The sequence below is a fragment of the Eleutherodactylus coqui genome, chromosome 6 (assembly GCF_035609145.1).
Source record: "Eleutherodactylus coqui strain aEleCoq1 chromosome 6, aEleCoq1.hap1, whole genome shotgun sequence".
NCBI lineage: Eukaryota > Metazoa > Chordata > Amphibia > Anura > Eleutherodactylidae > Eleutherodactylus > Eleutherodactylus coqui.
In genome coordinates, this window is record NC_089842.1 from 70,403,042 (window position 1) to 70,422,873 (window position 19,832).

The window sequence follows — 19,832 nt, forward strand, 5'->3', positions numbered from 1 at the left end:
GTGGTGAGCGGCGATGCTGCAATCATTAGCGTCACCATACCTCTGCTATGCATCTTGAGAACTTCCCTGCAAACCATAAAGGCAGCCGCTTTGCGCTCGGAAACAGAGCCGGGGGAAGACAGTATGTCGCTGGATAGTCAGAGCACCCTCCTGTCTATATCTCAGCGCGTTCAGGAGGAGGAGGAGGAGGATGAGGAGGATGAGGAGGAGGGGGAAGAGACAGCTTGGCCCACTGCTGACGGTACCCATGCTGGTTGCCTGTCATCATTTCAGCGTGTATGGCCTGAGGAGGAGGAGGAGGAGGATCTTGAAAGTGATCTTCCTAGTGCGGACAGCCATGTGTTGCGTACAGGTACCCTGGCACACATGGCTGACTTCATGTTAGGATGCCTTTCTCGTGACCCTCGCATTCAACGCATTCTGGCCACTACGGATTACTGGGTGTACACACTGCTTTACCCACGCTATAAGGAGAACCTTCCCAGTCTCATTCCCGAAGAGGAAAGGGGTTCGAGAGTGTTGCTATACCACAGGACCCTGGCGGACAAGCTGATGGTAAAATTCCCATCCGACAGCGCTAGTGGCAGAAGGCGCAGTTCCGAGGGCCATGTAGCAGGGGAGGTGCGTAGATCGAGCAGCATGTACAGCCCAGACAGTGCAACAGTCTTTAAGGGCCTGGCCAGCTTTATGGCTCCCCAGCAAGACTGTGTCACCGCTCCCCAGTCAAGGCTGAGTCGGCGGGAGCACTGTAAAAGGATGGTGAGGGAGTACGTAGCCGATCGCACGACCATCCTCGGTGACGCCTCTGCCCCCTACAACTACTGGGTGTCGAAGCTGGACACGTGGCCTGAACTAGCGCTGTATGCCCTGGAGGTGCTTGCTTGTCCTGCGGCTAGCGTCTTGTCGGAGAGGGTGTTTAGTGCGGCTGGGGGAATCATCACAGATAAGCGTACCCGCCTGTCAACCGACAGTGCCGACAGGCTTACACTCATCAAGATGAACAAAGCCTGGATTTCCCCAGACTTCTCTTCTCCACCAGCGGACAGCAGCGATACGTAAGCAATACGTAGGCTGCACCCGCGGATGGAAGCTACGTTCTCTCTCACCATCCAAAACGGGGACATTTCTGCTTCATCAATCTGTGTCTAATATTCCTCCTCCTCCTCCTGCTCCTCCTCCTGAAACCTCAGGTAATCACGCTGAACGGGCAATTTTTCTTAGGGCCACAAGGCTCACTCATCTAATTTTTCAAAACAATTTTTATATGTTTCAATGCTCTTAAAAGCGTTGAAACTTTAACTTGAACCAATTTTTCGTTAAACTGGGCTGCCTCCAGGCCTAGTTACCACTTAAGCCACATTAACCAAAGCGATTAATGGGTTTCACCTGCCATCTTGGTTGGGCATGGCCAATTTTTACTGAGGTACATTAGTACTGTTGGTACACCAATTTTTTGGGGCCCTCACCTACAGTGTAATCATAGCAATTTGTATGTTCTTCACCTGCACTCATGGTACAGAAGTGTGTGTGGGGTTGGCCTACACTTTAGCTACATAAATGTAACTTGGGCCTTGGCTATACTGCAGCTACTGAAATGGAACGAAGACTGCGCTCCCACTATACTGCTGCTTCGGAATTGTTACTGGGGCCTGTCTTGAGTGCTACTATTGCTGAAATGGAACGAAGACTGCGTTCCCACTATACTGCTGCTTCGGAATTGTTACTGGGGCCTGTCTTGAGTGCTACTATTGCTGACATGGAACGAAGACTGCGCTCCCGCTATAATGCTGCTAGTGATATGTTAGTGGGGCCTGTCTTGAGTGCTACTATTGCTGACATGGAACGAAGACTGCGCTCCCGCTATAATGCTGCTAGTGATATGTTAGTGGGGCCTGTCTTGAGTGCTACTATTGCTGACATGGAACGAAGACTGCGCTCCCGCTATAATGCTGCTAGTGATATGTTAGTGGGGCCTGTCTTGAGTGCTACTATTGCTGACATGGAGCGAAGACTGCGCTCCCGCTATAATGCTGCTAGTGATATGTTAGTGGGGCCTGTCTTGAGTGCTACTATTGCTGACATGGACCGAAGACTGCGCTCCCGCTATAATGCTGCTAGTGATATGTTAGTGGGGCCTGTCCTAATGCTACGGCGAAATGTTACGAATTCTGGGCTCTGCCTATACCGCTGCTAATGGTATGTCTCTGGGGTGTGGAAACAGAGGCTTCCCAAAGACATGATGGCGGCGAGGCCATTTCCCACCAACACGGTTACTGTAAAGGTGCATATAACCACGGACACGTGTAGAGGACACGTAGTGCCTCAAAAACATCCCCCTCCTCCTCCAACAGGGAAAACAAACATTCTTGGCAAATGCCTTTGCATTGGTTCGTCTGGTGGCAGTCCAAGAATTTCACCTTTACCGACACTACAAGAGAGACCCCCCACCATCCCCCCGCCACGGCCCACTTAATCCTGGACACATTCCGAAAACCAACAAAATAAAACCGCGCTACTAGGTCCACAGTCACCACCACATTACCACCAACGCGGTTACTGTAAAGGTGCATATAACCACGGACACGTGTAGAGGACACGTAGTGCCTCAAAAACATCCCCCTCCTCCTCCAACAGGGAAAACAAACATTCTTGGCAAATGCCTTTGCATTGGTTCGTCTGGTGGCAGTCCAAGAATTTCACCTTTACCGACACTACAAGAGAGACCCCCACCATCCCCCCGCCACGGCCCACTTAATCCTGGCCACATTCCGAAAACCAACAAAATAAAACCGCGCTACTAGGTCCGCAGTCACCACCACATTACCACCAACGCGGTTACTGTAAAGGTGCATATAACCACGGACACGTGTAGAGGACACGTAGTGCCTCAAAAACATCCCCCTCCTCCTCCAACAGGGAAAACAAACATTCTTGGCAAATGCCTTTGCATTGGTTCGTCTGGTGGCAGTCCAAGAATTTCACCTTTACCGACACTACAAGAGAGACCCCCCACCATCCCCCCGCCACGGCCCACTTAATCCTGGCCACATTCCGAAAACCAACAAAATAAAACCGCGCTACTAGGTCCGCAGTCACCACCACATTACCACCAACGCGGTTACTGTTAAGGTACATATTACCAGTCTGACTGGGGCATGCAGAGACACCTTGACAGAATGAATAGTGTGTGACACATAGGTTCCCCATTGCTATGCCCACGTGTGCAGCTCCTGATGGCGGTGGCACAGGATTCTATTTCTCATTGCTTCTGTACAGCATTGTGGGCTATCGCCCCGCCACTTTTAAAGAGGGTCGCTGCCTAGCCGTGCCACCTCTGCAGTGTGTGCCTGTGGTTCCTCCTCATGGCAGACGCACTTCTAAATAGACATGAGGGTGGTGAGGCATTAGGGCAGCTGAAGGCTGCGCAGGGACACTTTGGTGTGCGCTGTGGGGGGGAGGGGGGGCGGTTGGGCAGCATGTAAGCCAGGAGAAGTGGCAGTGGAGTGTCATGCAGGCAGTGATTGTGCTTTGTTGGAGGTAGTGTGGTGTTTAGCTAAGGTATGCCATGCTAATGAGGGCTTTTCAGAAGTAAAAGTTTTTTCGCGAAAAGTTCGTCCCGAATAACGAGCACCCGAGCATTTTGGTGCTCGCTCATCTCTATTTATATGTTCTCCCAAACATCCATAAACATTTAGACAATCCACCTGGGAGATGCACTGTCTCCAGTGGAGGTCCTTTATTTAACAATTCCTCTAGATTTTTGGATCGTATATTAAGAGAACATGCAACGGGAGCAGCATCCTACATAAAAGATATGGGAGATTTTTTGGTCAAATTGAGTAGGATGGAAGTATTGGACACCACGATCTTGGTTACTTTGGACTGTCAGGACTGGTTAGGAACCAAGGGCAGGAAGTCCCTACACCAGCCGTCTCCCCTGTCCCTGCCTACTTGCCCCCCTGGGCTAAACCCCAGAGCGACAACTGAGCGGAGGTCCCTACTCTGCACTAAGGGGAACCCTGTGGAGAAGGAACAGAGAAGACCAACTAGCCAAACAACAGAACAGCACAATAATCTCAGAGTCAAGAATAGCAGGGTCAAATAGCCGACAACAGTGAAAGAAAGCCGAGGAGAAGACAAGATCAGAGCCAAGGAAGCCGAGTCAGACACTAAGACAGAACTACTAGAGCGGGTGTTAGCTGGAAGGACCATTAGGAAAACATTAGCACTGGACAACAGTGTCAGCCAAGCTAAATACTGGAGTCCCCATCCAAAGTGGGACGCAGCCTGATCACGTGCCGGCCGGTGATGTACTAAATCCGGCCTCCCTCCGGCCACGCCTACTAACAGGAGAACTCCGAGCCCGCCCGCCGGGACCCCGCCTCTGAGCGCAGAGGGACCCACACTGCCAACCAGATCGGACACCCACAGCCACAGGGGAACCCCGAGTAGCGATGCCGCGGCCACCAACGGCATCGGGAGGACCGACACCCCTGCGCCGGTCACCACCACCGTCAGCAGTAAGCCTGGGTTCACACAGGGCGGATTAGCAGCGGTTTTGCCGCGGTTTGCCGTTGCATATCCGCATTGCGGCCATTCCGTCGCGGTTGCAGTGCAATGCAGTGCCAATGTGTTTGGCAAAAATCTCGTTCTCACAGGGCGTAAAATTTACCGCAGAGCCGCAGTGCGGATAAGCAACTGCGTCGCGGTTTTGAAAGATGCAGCATGTCCATTCTTTCGACTTTTCCGCAGCGTTTTTTTTTCCATAGGGCCCCATGGACGCAGCAAAAACCGCAATGAAAACCGCTATTGCTTATTTTGTCGCGGTTTTCAAAGCGGTTCCGCATGAGAAAGGAGGGGCAATAACAGGAAGTGGTTCTGCGGCCATTTTAGACGCTTGGCGCCATTTCAGCCTGGACTGCATGGAGAGAGGAAGCAGGGAGCAGGAGCTCCGCCGGCAGCACCCCACCGAGCGGCACCAGACCCTCCCCAGCGGCACCAGTACACCCATTGGCAGCAGCACTATCACCACCACCGGTAGGCACTTCACTGACGCCCAGGGGAAAATATTGGCCAACAGGCGGGAAACTCCCAACCCCGTCAGTGGCGGGAAAAGCACCGCCAGCAGCGGCGGCACCACTAGCCCCAGTGGGCCCACCACCACCCCCAGCGGGTCCACCACTACCCCCAGCTGGCCCACCACAGCCTCACTACAACCCCCATTGCGACCACGCCCAGTGGCGGGAAAAGCAGCGGCGGCACCACTAGCCCCAGCGGCGGCACCACTAGCCCCAGCGGCGGCACCACTAGCCCCAGCAGGCCCACCACCACCCCCAGCGGGTCCACCACTACCCCCAGCTGGCCCACCACAGCCTCACTACAACCCCCATTGCGACCACGCCCAGTGGCGGGAAAAGCAGCGGCGGCACCACTAGCCCCAGCGGCGGCACCACTAGCCCCAGCGGCGGCACCACTAGCCCCAGCAGGCCCACCACCACCCCCAGCGGGTCCACCACTACCCCCAGCTGGCCCACCACAGCCTCACTACAACCCCCATTGCGACCACGCCCAGTGGTGGGAAAAGCAGCGGCGGCACCACTAGCCCCAGCGGCGGCACCACTAGCCCCAGCGGCGGCACCACTAGCCCCAGCGGGCCCACCACTACCCCCAGCGGGTCCATCACTACCCCCAGCTGGCCCACCACAGCCTCACTACAACCCCCATTGCGACCACGCCCAGTGGCGGGAAAAGCAGCGGCGGCACCACTAGCCCCAGCGGCGGCACCACTAGCCCCAGCGGCGGCAGCACTAGCCCCAGCGGGCCCACCACTACCCCCAGTGGGTCCACCACTACCCCCAGCTGGCCCACCACAGCCTCACTACAACCCCCATTGCGACCACGCCCAGTGGCGGGAAAAGCAGCGGCGGCACCACTAGCCCCAGCGGCGGCACCACTAGCCCCAGCAGGCCCACCACTACCCCCAGCGGGTCCACCACTACCCCCAGCTGGCCCACCACAGCCTCACTACAACCCCCATTGCGACCACGCCCAGTGGCGGGAAAAGCAGCGGCGGCACCACTAGCCCCAGCGGCAGCACCACTAGCCCCAGCGGGCCCACCACTACCCCCAGCGGGTCCACCACTACCCCCAGCTGGCCCACCACAGCCTCACTACAACCCCCATTGCGACCACGCCCAGTGGCGGGAAAAGCAGCGGCGGCACCACTAGCCCCAGCGGAGGCACCACTACAACCCCCAGTGGGGCGAGCAGCCTGTCCACCACAGCAGCACTACAACCCCCAACGGGGCGAGCAGCCTGTCCACCACAGCAGCACTACAACCCCCAACGGGGCGAGCAGCCTGTCCACCACAGCAGCACTACTACCCCCAACGGGGCGAGCAGCCTGTCCACCACAGCAGCACTACAACCCCCAACTGGGCGAGCAGCCTGTCCACCACAGCAGCACTACAACCCCCAACGGGGCGAGCAGCCTGTCCACCACAGCAGCACTACAACCCCCAACAGGGCGAGCAGCCTGTCCACCACAGCAGCACTACTACCCCCAACGGGGCGAGCAACTGGCCCACCACAGCAGCACTACAACCCCCAACGGGGCGAGCAGCCTGTCCACCACAGCAGCACTACTACCCCCAACGGGGCGAGCAGCCTGTCCACCACAGCAGCACTACTACCCCCAATGGGGCGAGCAGCTGGCCCACCACAGCTACCACCACCGGCAGCAGCACTTTCAGCACCGCCATCGCAATCACCTCTAGCAGCATCGGCAACCTCTGCTAAAAAAGGTAAGTAACTACTTCACCACATTATGCATTGAAGGCAACCCGCGTCCAGCTCCACCCACTCCACCTTCTTGTGCTCTCTCTTCGCAGCTTTACGCCCTTTTGCGTGCCTTTTTTGGCCATTGCCACCCGCGGTATTCGCTGGTTAGCTCCCTTGCTTTACTCAACTGTTGCATGGTGTACCTTTCCAAGGGTCACGCTCGGTGTAACATCGGTCATTTCCACCATTGTATGGCCCCCACACCCGGTTGCATGGCATTTTTTTGCACGGCCGAGGACACGCGTTTAGTCCAATTTTTGCATAGCCGACCCACAGTTTTTCTTACCACTTTTCCTTTTACATTGTTGTTCTCACTTTGGCCTGTCACTTTTGTGTAGATGTGATCGTAAGCGATATTTTTGGCGACTTGCAATTGTGCGCTAGTGGGCCAAGATGTGTATATGATGAATGTTAACTTTTTCTTATTGCTCACAGGACTACCTACATTTTTTGCAGTCGCCCAGTGCATTCCGTTTGCAACGTCAAGCCACTTTCCGGAAAATGTCCTGGTATCAACGAATGGGGATCAACGTCGTCAGGATGATAACCTTGGTGAGTGTAGTCTCCGCTGACACAACCATATCCACCCCCCTCGGAATGCAATTCAACTGGTTTTTCCCTACCCCCCCCCCCCCCCCTTCAGGTTGAAAGTAGGCCGGAGATTTGGGACCCAGCCGAGCCGGGCTACAGTGACCGCGACATAAAGGCGGACGCCTGGAATGCGGTCTGCACTGGGATGTATCCCGATTGGGACTCCGCTACAGCTGCCACCCAAAGTGAAATCCGTAAGTTTACAGTATTGGTTGTAACGCTTTGGTGTTTCTTTCTTCCATGTATTTTGAAGTGTACTGCATCTAACCACACTGTTTATTGCAGCGTTCGGTGGATTCCATACTTTTACATTCTGCTTTTAACCATGTTTTATTATATTGCAGTTAAAGACATCAAGAATCGCTGGAGGTCAGTTCGGGACCGCTACAAGAAACACGAGAAACAGTGTGAAAAAAGCGGCATGTCCCCGTCTAAGAAAAAGTGTCCAAACCAGGAAATACTGCATTTCCTCAGAACAAGTCGAGCATTGCGTCCGTAAGTGCTGTATTTTAGGCGAGCTTTTATAGCTCAGCTTCACTGTTGTTGCATTTTGATGTTCTATGTCTCTAACGGTACTCTGGTTTCGTCCACAGATCCAGCGGGAACATCACGGCCGCCCCTCCCACGGTCGAAACCGCTACAGCCGACACAGAAGGGCAGGAAGAGGAGTCACGGGATGATGATATCAGAGAAGGTACCCCAACCTTGGAAGACAGCCAGCGGAGCACGCCCGATTTGTCCCACACTTCAGTAACACCGGAAGTGGTGGAACAAAACGTGTCGCGTAGCAGTAGTGCTGGCCCTAGCAGCAGAGCATGCAGTAGCCGGGAGGTGAGTTCCGAGCGGACGAGCCGCAGCGTTGCTGCTCGTCCGCGTCGGAAGAACAAGGCAGATGCCGCAAACGAGGCGCTGACGTTATTGCGGCGGGTTGACACGGAGGATCAGTGGGATACAATGGGTGCCACCATTGCGTCACGCATTCGTGAACTGAGGTCGGAGCGTCAGTGGGCTATTGCGCCTGTTCTTTACTATGCTTTAGAGCTTTTTGCTTCTGAAAGGCCCATTGCTGATAGCTGTACCCTTATTTCGGCAATGAGAAATGCAGCCTTTGCAGTACCACAATCGAACCGCATGTTGCCTCCACCCCAATCTTTGCCTGACCAACCTGGCAGGGTTCCTAGGACAACGGGATACCCCATGCACCATGTTTCTCAAGACACTGGCTACGGCGACACGTTCTCTGGCGGGTCCCCTTCCCCTTCCCAGCCATCGTTTCTCTCAATGATGAGCAGCCCTGTGCATCAGACCTCGCAACACACAACCACGGTACTGTACACGCCGCCAAGCGGATCTCAATGCAGTACAGGAGACGGCTCTTTTATCAATTATACGACACTGCAGTGATAACAGCTGTTGCATGGTGATAACTGCAATGTCTTATACGCAAGCATTGTAAAGTGCTGGATCCGTTGTGATGCTGCCTTTTGTAGCGGTGCATGCAGTTGCCTGCTGTCCCAGAAATCCTAACGGATGCTCATGTGAAAGATTGGGGTGCAATTTCTTCCATCGCTCACTGCCGGCTACTATCTGCTCTGCTGCTAAATAGGCAAGGCACACACATTCCTTCCCGTCAGTGGCATGACCGTGAAATTATTCGCAGGTTGTGTGACTGTACGTGAAGGATTGTGTATGTGCGTCTAGAGTGATTTTGTCCGCTGCCTCGCTGTCCTCCAAGGTTGGGGTATTTCACGTCTCGGGGTCATTGCCTTTGTTTGTTGTTTTCCTTTTTTTATTTTCATGTGTATTTTCATGTTTGCTCCAGTGTAATGCATGTTACCGGAGTTCGAACATGAAATAAACTCCAAGAAATGCTGATGAGAACAGGGGCAGTCTGTCTGTCGGCCTGTTCCCATCCGCATTTCCCCTTGCGGTATATCCGTCAAGTGTGGCGAAAGCCAAATTGGTATTGGATCGCCCGGCGACAGAGGAAAACGTTACACCATTTACCAAAAAAGTCACCACGTGCAAAATGACTGCAACTGTGTGGCGAGCAATGAAACACCAAACCCTGAATTCCGCTATCCAACATTGATGTAAAATAATGTCAGTATTTTAGTGGATAAAAAACGGTCACATACGTCGCTTCCATGTGCTCCTGGGGCGTGCCTAATGTAACGCTTGGTAGTGCTGTGGCGTGAAGCTTGTGAATGTGGTTCCATTGCTTGGGTGAAATGTATTGTGCTACTCATGTTGTTGTAATCGTTAACTGCTGAAATGCTTCAAAAAGGTTACGTTTAAAAACCAATACACCTGCCATGTTCATTAGGCAACTTATTAAAAACCAACATAGCCTAACAATTGTTTCAACTTAACATAAAGTTCAGGTATTTTGTTCGACGACACAAAAAAAGAAGAGTGATGTTTTTCATTAAATATAGTAAAATTTATTTGTGCAACCTTTTTTCTAACAATTTTGTAAACTTTAATGACCGATCAGAAACTGCATGGACCGCCTTTGGTGGGTCTTGAATAAATGCACTTTATGCCAATAATGTCTTCTGCATCCTTCTGGGGCTGGGCGCCGGGGGAGGGTCACACTTCAGTTTAGGGCTGCACACCACCGACACAGGAGAACTGCCATGGCACGGTGCCTTCGTGACTAAGGAAATAGTCAGTGAAGAGTTCTCGTACCTGCACTGCGGTAGCAGGCGTGCGACCTGCACCCCAGTTGATGACCGTGTCAAAGGCAGGAGCGAGTTCTTCGACATCTACCTCGGGGCGATAGTCCCGGAGGTAGTTGTGAAGAACACAACATGCCTTGACAAGGTCATCAACTGTGGTAGGGTCTACCATAAGGGTAGTCCCTAGAACTCTCCAGTGACTAACCATGATCCCGAAGGCACACTCAACCACGCGACGTGCCCGGCTCAGCCGATAATTAAAAATCCTTTTCCGGGCATTCAGTCCTCTTCGTGGGTATGGGCGCAACAGGTTTGGCAACAACGGGAAAGCCTCATCCGATACCATCACAAAGGGGACTGGATGTGTGGTTCCCGGGAAAGGTTGTGGGGCTGGGAGTGAAACGCCATCTCGAAGAATTTGCATCGCAATCTGTGAAGTTCGCAGCACTCGAGAATCTCCAGTACTACCATAGGCGCCGACGTCGATGCAAACAAATTTGCTATGTGCATCAGCCACGGCCATCAGGACAATAGAAAATTTTTTTTTGTAATTTAAAAAATTTGGAGCCGGAGTGGGCTGGCTGAAGCACACGCACATGTTTGCCGTCGACGGCGCCTATGCAGTTAGGAAATTTGGCAACATCTTGAAAGCCTGCTGCAACATGTTGCCAAGTATCCTCAGTAGGTGAAGGCATCACGATGGGCTGCAACTTCTGCCAGATAGCGCTGCATGTGCACCTCACAATTTCGGTGATGGTAGATTCACCAACACGAAATTGGAGATGCAGGGATGCATAGCTCTCTCCTGTGGCCAAGAAGCTGAAAAGAAGCAGAGAAGAGAAACAAAAGTTAGTACACAATGAAGACTTGCATTATGTCAACACTTCAAACAATTAAAGTATTCAGATATTAATCTCAACACAAAATTTATATGAGAACACAGTATAATTCATGTGAAGGAAATAACATGAGCATTGCAGAGGTAGCCATGGGGGAGGTTACATTGTCACTTTACACGCCACACATGGTTCACAATTCCATTCTCCCCATCTACAACATAGGGGAGAGAGAAAGTTAAAGTGCAAAGATGTTCCTGCCACACTCAGGTACATAACTAGGGTACGTTGACTGCCGGTGCGCAACAATGGTTGGCCAACTTTGCTGCTATGGTAAGTTCAACAATCTCACTTCTGCCAATTTGTTTCGGAAGTCAACCACCCACAAGATGATCATGCCTGTGTTATGTGCCAGAAGACAGAATACCAAAGACAACGAACTGTTCCACCGCCCTCTCCCAAAACTACTAGAGGAGAACCCGAAAACGTACAACCGTACATTTTCAGCAACGTCGCCTGCGAATTAAAAAATGGAGTTTGTCTTCCGCTGGATGAAGCCCTTTGTGACGTCACAAAATTAACCTATTTCCAGCTGTTGCAGAACGTGTGTCTTGGCAGCTAGCAGCGCTGTCTCACTCCACGCAGCAAGGGCGTAAGGTGGTTTGAACTAAGACACACGTCCGCTGGGGCAATGGCGGCTATTAACCCTTTCCAATCCATTCTCAGGCCTGCCCCGACATCATAATTTGCCTTCACAGCTGCGATGTGGTGGCAGGCACGACAGTGCAGTGCAGCAGAGCATCTGCACCCGATCATCAGACACATTGGGTGCAGATGCATTCCTGCACTCATCCTCATCGAGGACCCCCGTAGAGAATGCAGAAAGGGTTTTCAACCTTTTCTGCCTTCTCCTTTACACATTACATACCGCTCAATTAGCGCTATGTAATGCATAGAGATTCCGGCAGCCCGGCGATCATGTGTCCGCCGCGATTACCCGACCCATGGCGGTCACATCAAAGCCGAGCCGGGAGCCAGCACTGTGGGAGGACATGCTTACCTGACTTGCTTCTTGCACATTCTCCTTCTGTCTCCCGGCCATCATGTGACGGCCAGGTGCCACCTGACCACTGCGATCACATCATCGCCGAGCCAGGAGGCAGAAGGAGAATGCGGAAGACGCCGGACAAGTAAGCAGTTCCCTCCCTGCACCGTCCTGAACTCTGTCAGTTCAGGAGGGTGCAGGGACAAAGGAATTCTTTTCACCCATTCTCCCCAGCACCAATTTATTTGGAACTGGGGAGAATGGGTGAGAAAAAAAAAAAATATTGGAAAGGGTTAACCATTGAAATGCCACTAGCAATTCTGACAGCGGCAGTTACATAGCACAAATGGTGTTGAGGGGTCACGCACGGGCAACCAAACACCCACCCGACCGGTGAGTTCGGGGATGCCGTGCACGTGTCATTATGGCGGTGTTGCTAATGAAAGGGGTGCTCGATAGCCAAGCTGTCCAAAAGCAGTGTGACGTAATGCGATTGCATTACTTCCTACTGCCGGAGCAATCACAGCATCGCATGAAAAAATAAAATGTATTGCACAAAACGTGTAAGAAAAAAAAAAATTATACAGTTGCAAATTACATTACGGATAAAACAACTGGGACAGGATAAGAAAGGTTACTTCCCGAAGGGTGATGAGCAGCCTTTCTTCTGCAGTGATCGCCTTCCTCATCTGCGTATCCTGGTACGTAAGATCCCGGCGCACCAGCTCCAGAAGGTGGTCAAAGGCCTCCATAGGCAGCCTGCAGAAGGCTACGAACTTCTCCGGATGGCTGCAGAGAGAGAGAGAGAAAGGGAGAGCGGGCTAAACTAAATACAAATTCTTTGCACAATCTCAAACCTATTCACATCACATGATACACTTCACTTACTTTTTTAAATCTTGGTACAGGCTTGCGAAATGCCCCTTCGTCCCCCTCTCAGTGAGTAGGGGATGCACCCAGTAGCGCCTCCGGCGCCGGGAAGCACGATCAGTCTGTAAAAGAATATTAGCAGGAATTAAAGAACATGGCAGCAATCGCACTCTAGTCCACAATGCATCTAAAGAAACAACAAGGAAACAAAGCACACACTGTCGAAACACTGCTCACCTTTTCTGATTCTTCTCCTTGCATGTACAGCATTAAGGCCTTAGTCAGACGGGCGTTTTTTGCCGCGATTTGCGCATGCGCATGCGTCCGGCGATTTTATAAAACCATTGCTTTGCAATGGTATCGGACACATGAGCGCTTTTTATGCGCTCGTCCGAAAAATTATAGAACAGAAATCGCAGATCGCACCTATCTGCGATTCCTGTTCTCTTCTCTATATGCGCTCAATGGGGCCGGCGGCAGCAGCGCCGACCCCATTGAGAACATATAGAAGACAAATCATTCTTCTCTGCCACAGCTGTAACAGCTGTGGCAGAGAAGAACGATGTTTGCCCATTGAATTCAATGGAGCCGGCAATACAGCCGCCTCCATTGAAAGCAATGGGCTGCCGGCTAGCGCAGGATGAATTGTCGGGAAGGGCTTAAATATATAAGCCCTTCCCTGCAATTCATCCAGAAAAGTGTTAAAATAAAAAATATATACATACTCACCTGCTCCCGGCAGCCGGAGTTCCGTGCGGCCGTACTGCAGTGGGTGTGAAGGGGGTGTGAGTCAGACCTGTCCCCTGATTGGCTGATTTAAGCCCTTCCCGACAATTCATCCCACACTCGCCCGCAGCGCATTGCTTTCAATGGAGCGGGCTGTATTGCCGCTCCATTAAATGCAATGCGCTGGACAGCTCCGGCCCGTTTCTAACGAAACGCGGCTAGGAGCAGATTTTTGGGCGATTTTCGGGCACCGGTCACGCGATTTGCGGATGCGCATCCGTCATGCGATCCACAAATCGCGCGAAAAAAAGCCCGTCTGACTAAGGCCTTAGGGCGATGAGTGTGCGGCGGTTGGCGCCTCAGCCGAATTGTTGTGGTAGGCTCCATAGCTCAAGAGAAAATGGCCACAAATTCTTGCCTGTGCAGAAATGGGCGTGGACGATGACCTCACAGGAAAGGGTTTTCTTTAGAATCTGCACCTACTAAAATACGCAGTCAAATCTGCAACTAAAACCGCGCCTCTCCAAAAAAAAACGCTGCGTTTTTTTCCGCAGCAAAGGACCTGCGGATTTAACTGCGGTTGAACCGCAGAATAATACGCGATGAAGACCGCGACTACATTTGGATATTGCATGCGGATTTGCCGCAGATGCGGCATGGTTGCAGCAAAACCGCGACGGTAAAACCGCGACGTTTACGCGGCAAATCCGCCCTGTGTGACCCTAGCCTAAGCCTCCTCCTAAGATAGATGTGGTGTCTTTATACACCAATATTACACATGAGCGAGGCCTAGAGGTGGTCAGAGACTGCAAAGAATTCTAAAACACAAGGAAATGAGATGCATCTTCAGTTTAGACACGCAGTCACCTAACGGTCTGAATATTGATTATAGCACCATGATATGCCTATGATTATGTATTGTTGTAATTTTGAACCCTGTTTTGGCCAACTGTTGACTGAATATATACCGTACACTGATGTTGTTTTTAACATTTTTTACTTATTATTTTTTGTTAGCTGCGCCCATCGTCGGGCCTGTTCCGGAGAGTTGCGTACCACAGATATGCTGCACTAAATTAGAGCAAACCTTTGGACAGATTGGGGTACAGTTTGAAGGGCCGGTGCAGTGACATGATGTATAAGCATAGTACTGAAAAGAGCCTTCTCCAATGTTGTGATATAATTATGTTTTTGCTATATATAGGATAAACCCATTTGAATACTATTTAATAAAGATTGACTCTAGTGAGAAATCCTTATCCTGAATTCCTTTATATACTGGTGTTATATGGGAGGTAATTGGTGCTGGTATATACAACTGTTGTGGGGCCTGATTTATCTAGTGGTCGAGGGGCTAGATACTAAACAATCCCTTTTAGATAATTCTCGATAGACTACTATACTTTTGGTTATGGACCCCAGGGCACCAGTCATTATATTTCGCTGCTGAGCCTGCGGTTGCTAGCGTTATTATGATACCGCTGATGTCAAATTAATTGTAGTATCTCGGGAGTGTGGGAGATATGAGGAAGCTATTGTTACCCTAGTAACTGACACACGGCTGCTTTACGCATGCGCCGTCACTGTTCAGAGCTTGTATGGTGAATTGTCACTCCGACGTAGTATCGCGAGAGTTTGCAAATCCCGCGCATGCGCGGTAGGTTTGGGCACGGCCAGAGGCCAGCCGTGACGGGATCATCCTGCGCGCCCTGATGACGGGCCATATGTGTAGTTTCTGATACAGCACCGGTGTGATACGCAATCTCCGGCACAGATTGATGATGACATGCACAGCTGATCATCATTTTATTGGTATGTAATTGGTATGTAAATGGGGGTGTATATAAGCATGTGTTTTTAGTGTATGTGATGAGCTTGACAAAGATCCTTAGGGATCGAAACGTCGCTGTCTGCCATCATTTGGACCGCATGGAATAAAGTGTGCTATTAGGATCTATACATTTGCCGTGGATGCTGCGTCCTTTATGCGTTGAGGGATTGAGGTTACAGCTGGATTTAGGATCCAATGCGGGGAGGCTGTGCATCCATTCATTGTGTTTATACCGCTCGGTATTTATTTACCTTCTGAAATGTGTGCTGTTGTACAATTTTATTGATGCGCATAGGCTTATAAATGTGATGCAGCTGCTTTCTCTGGCCCCTCTAATATACCCCTGGTATATAGGCTTCCACATCAGTATCAATATATCCTCTGTAGAATATCTGTCCCTAACAACAGACTACATAATATATAGGCATATAAACATGATCTGGCTTCTTTCTCTGGTCCCTCCAATATAACCCCAGTATACAAGCTTTCACACCAGCAGCAATATGTCCTATCTCTGTAGAATATCTGTCCCTAACAACACACCACAAGTTATATAGGCATATAGACGTGATGCAAATCCTCTGTCCTGTGCTCAACTGTAAAATGGCTGTTTGTTACACTGTGCCTGTGTTACATATGGTTAGGTCATGTGATACAGGCGTCTGATGAAACTGCTGCTTATATGTAAGATGGAGGACACAGTGACATCGCAAGGCACCCTAGCTGATGATTGGCTGAACACTGACCTCTGCAGCAGGCATTATGGGATTTTTGCTTAAAATTAATTTGGATTTACTAATTTTGCGGCGCTTTTATTGCCTGGCTGATCAAGGTGAGCAACACTATTCATGGCCTATCCTGAGGATTGGTCACCAATACAGATGTAGCAAAGTTTAACCCGGATCTTAAGACATTAAGATGACTTTCTGTGTCCTTTGAGGTGCTGATCAATGGTTTTTGTTGTGTTAAGATGAAAATATCTCTTCAATGGTATAAGATAAGATAACTTGTCACAGAAAGTTATTACAATCAACTTAAACTCTGCAACAACTATAGTTCAGAAGGGGACAACCCCTTTAAATATACAATATCAAATATCTTCTAGTTTTTATATCTCATGTAACTTTTTTCTTGCAGTTTTTTCACTCCTCCCAAGTGTATGTTCACAGTACAGTTAAACACTACATTTGGCATACTTACGGTATGTGCCTGGAAAGCTCTCAGCCCCACCATTAAACTCTGCAACAATAGAAACGTGTTCTCTGGAGTAATTAATTACGGTTCACTACTACCCAGTTTCTTCAAAAAAGCCCTAGCCTAATTTTCAGGGAGGCTTGAAATATAAACCCTACCCTGAAAATAAGCCCTAGCTACACTACATTAAAAAAAACATTACCTAGCAGGCTGAGCCCAGGTCCTTCCTGCTGCTTTCTAGAGGTTCGGCACAGTTCGGAGCAGTTCACATAGTCCTCTGCCATTCGTACAACATCACTTCCTAATTTCGGGATTTATAATTCCCACCTCCAGGAAGCGATGGCTCGGACTTGTTCTTCTAGCGCTGCTCAGCCAATAAATGCAGCGCTGGATGAACCAATGCGATGGCCAATTCATAAATCCCGCCTCTACAACGCGATGGCTGCTGATTGGTTCATCCACCGCTGCTTAGCTAATCAATGCAGCGCTGGATAAACCAATCACAGCCATCGCATTGGTTCATCCAGCATTGCTTTGACTGACTGAGCAGTAGGGACATCGATCCCTGCAACCTTTAGTACACAGGACACCTGGTTATTTGGTGGACAGTAAACATGTCATCCAGATCATGCAGAGTGTGGTTTGGTTGCCCAGTTATAGATGGGTTCTGTGCGACGTTGGTAATTTGTACTCTTGCATTCCTCACCACGTGGCCATGGAAGCAGTCAAATTCCATTTAAATAAATACATCAATATGATTTACATCTAAAAAATCTTATATTGGAGAGTGGATCTTTTGTATTGAAGCATAATTCCTTTATGTTTAATACTAAATTTTATTTACAGGTTTCTGGTGCCCCTATGGGGTCTAAATCCTCCCCCACCAGTGCTATCATAGTAATGAGTTGGTGGGAGGAATTTTTTTTATTTTTTCTGATGACGATCCTTTCCATGGCCACATGGTACACTATCATCGTTATATTGACGATATAATAATCATTCGGAGGGACACTATAAATGATGCTACTGGCGGGGCCGTGGAGAGCTTTGGAGAGTATATAAACAATAAGGAGTGTAATCTTAAATAAACGTTAACTACCAGCGACACAAGCACTCCTTTCTTGGATCTCTTTTAGAGATGAGCGAGTATGCTCGGTTAAGGCAACTACTCGAGCGAGCATCGCTTTTTTTGAGTAACTGCCTACTCGTTCGAAAACATTTAGGGGGCGGGAGAGATTTCTGTGGTCTTCTGTGTGTAGAGCTGTGACAAAAGGCAGGCAAAGTAGGCAACTGCCTAGGGGAGGGGTACAGCCTAATTAATTCAAAAACAATGCACTCCATTAAAATTGAATAACATTCCTGAGTTTCCGATAATACTGTTTGATGCCATCTATGGATGTAACACACAGACATAATATGTATGCTCAACAGAGCCAAATATGTATGTTAGGTCAGGTTCATACTTGCGCTGTGACCTATGTTCGGAGGTTCAGTGGCAGATCCAGCACAAAGTACCAGAACAAATAGCACTGCATGCAGTGCTTTTTCTTCCAGTAAAATGCCGGGCAGCTGAGAGGAAACCGAATGGATCATGTTATAGTCATAGATTCATAGAATGGTGGATTTAGAAGAGACCTCTAGGGTCATCGGGTCCAACCCTCATGGATCACCCTCACTGTCAACATTTTTTTTTCTAATATCTAATCTGTGTCTCCTCTCCTTCAGTTTCATCCCATTGCTTCTGGTCTATCCTAGTCAATAGGGTCTGCTCAGTGTTGTTCGGTTCCATCATAACATGGATCCGTTTAGCCTGGGAATTCCATTTTTCTCCTCCCCAAACTAAGAAGGATGACTTAATCTCCGACAGTGATGTGAAACTGGCCTTACCTGGTGACTCAGAGCTGATGAGCGATTGTCCATGCACCTATTATCTAACTATCATGTTAGAATTCCATGGCCTAGGGGTATATCCTAAATGCCCTGCTTTGGGCACCAAGAGAGCTCGTCTCTTCCCTGACTGTAGAGTCCGGCAGTGGGAACGCTGAAGCAGTGACATTTACTATCTCACATTCATTATCCTGAAGGTGGAACTAAAAATGCAGCTCCAGTTCTGACATCAAAGAACAATACATTTCCATATATAAATGCCTGTGTTCAGAACCTGTGGGATTGCAGTTAGAACTTCATGTATATTTACAAGCCCCCTTCCCAAGAGAAAACAACTAATGTAACATTGAACTTACGTGCTTGTCTTCTTCATGGGACTGAAAGAAACCTCAAGGCATTCCTTACACTTTCGGTCAGAATGAGTCATGATTTGTTTTTTTACATTCACACCCAGCAAGCAGCAGATCCTTCTTAACTTATTCTCTGTACAGATTGATACTTAGTTAAATTTGCAAAGGAAATATACCTTTTAACCCCTTAGTGACAGCCCCATTGCCTTTTTACGTTTTAGCTAAGTGGGCTTTAATCCTAGAGGACAAAAAACATGCATCCTCTTTGGATTAAAGCCCTCTTAGCTGAGGACGTGACAGCTCCATGTTGTCGGAGTCCGCAGGTAGACAACAGCATGGAGCTGTCATACTGGGCTGCGGGCAGTTCCCCCCAGGCAATGCAATTGGCGCTATCCACTGGATAGCGCCGATCGCAATAAAGTAAAAAAAGTTACAAAAAGTTAAAGATTCAGCTGCCCTGATGGATCGGATCCAGCAGGGCAGCTGAAATTAATCACCCGCCTTCTCCGAGGTGTCCCGTGGTGAGGAGGTCTTCCGGAACCAGTCGCCGCTCTTCTGCACTTACGGACCAGACGAATAACGTCACACGCATGCGCAGAAGGCCAGGAGCCACGGCAAATTTAAAATCTCCTGGCTCCCAGCTCCTAAAGGTAGCCGGGAACCAGGAGATGTTCCCGGGGACCGCAATGTATAGCAGCGATCACAAAAAAGTTGAAAGAAGTTGAAGAAAATTTACTTTTACCTCCCCTCATGGATCCAATCCATGAGGGGAGGTGAAAATACTAATTCCGGTTCCTCCACGATGTCCTGATCTTCTGGGAGCAGAAGTCCCCTTCGGCGCATGCGCGCTCGACGTCAATCATCGGGCGCGTGCACAGAGGGGCTCAGGACCCGGGAAATTTGAAAATCCTCTGCTCCTGGCTACCATGTGTAGCCAGGAGCAGAGAGTTGTCACCAGGGATGTGATCATTTAAACAGTGA

The 19,832-nt window shown here is 49.9% G+C and overlaps 1 protein-coding gene across 1 annotated transcript in view; it reads right to left on the bottom strand.

Annotated features, from left to right (window-relative positions):
- The window catches only part of LOC136632226 (t-SNARE domain-containing protein 1-like), a 249,357-nt gene that overhangs the window by 24,403 nt on the left and 205,122 nt on the right, over window positions 1-19,832 (bottom strand). The gene's annotated exons all lie outside the window — the stretch shown is intronic.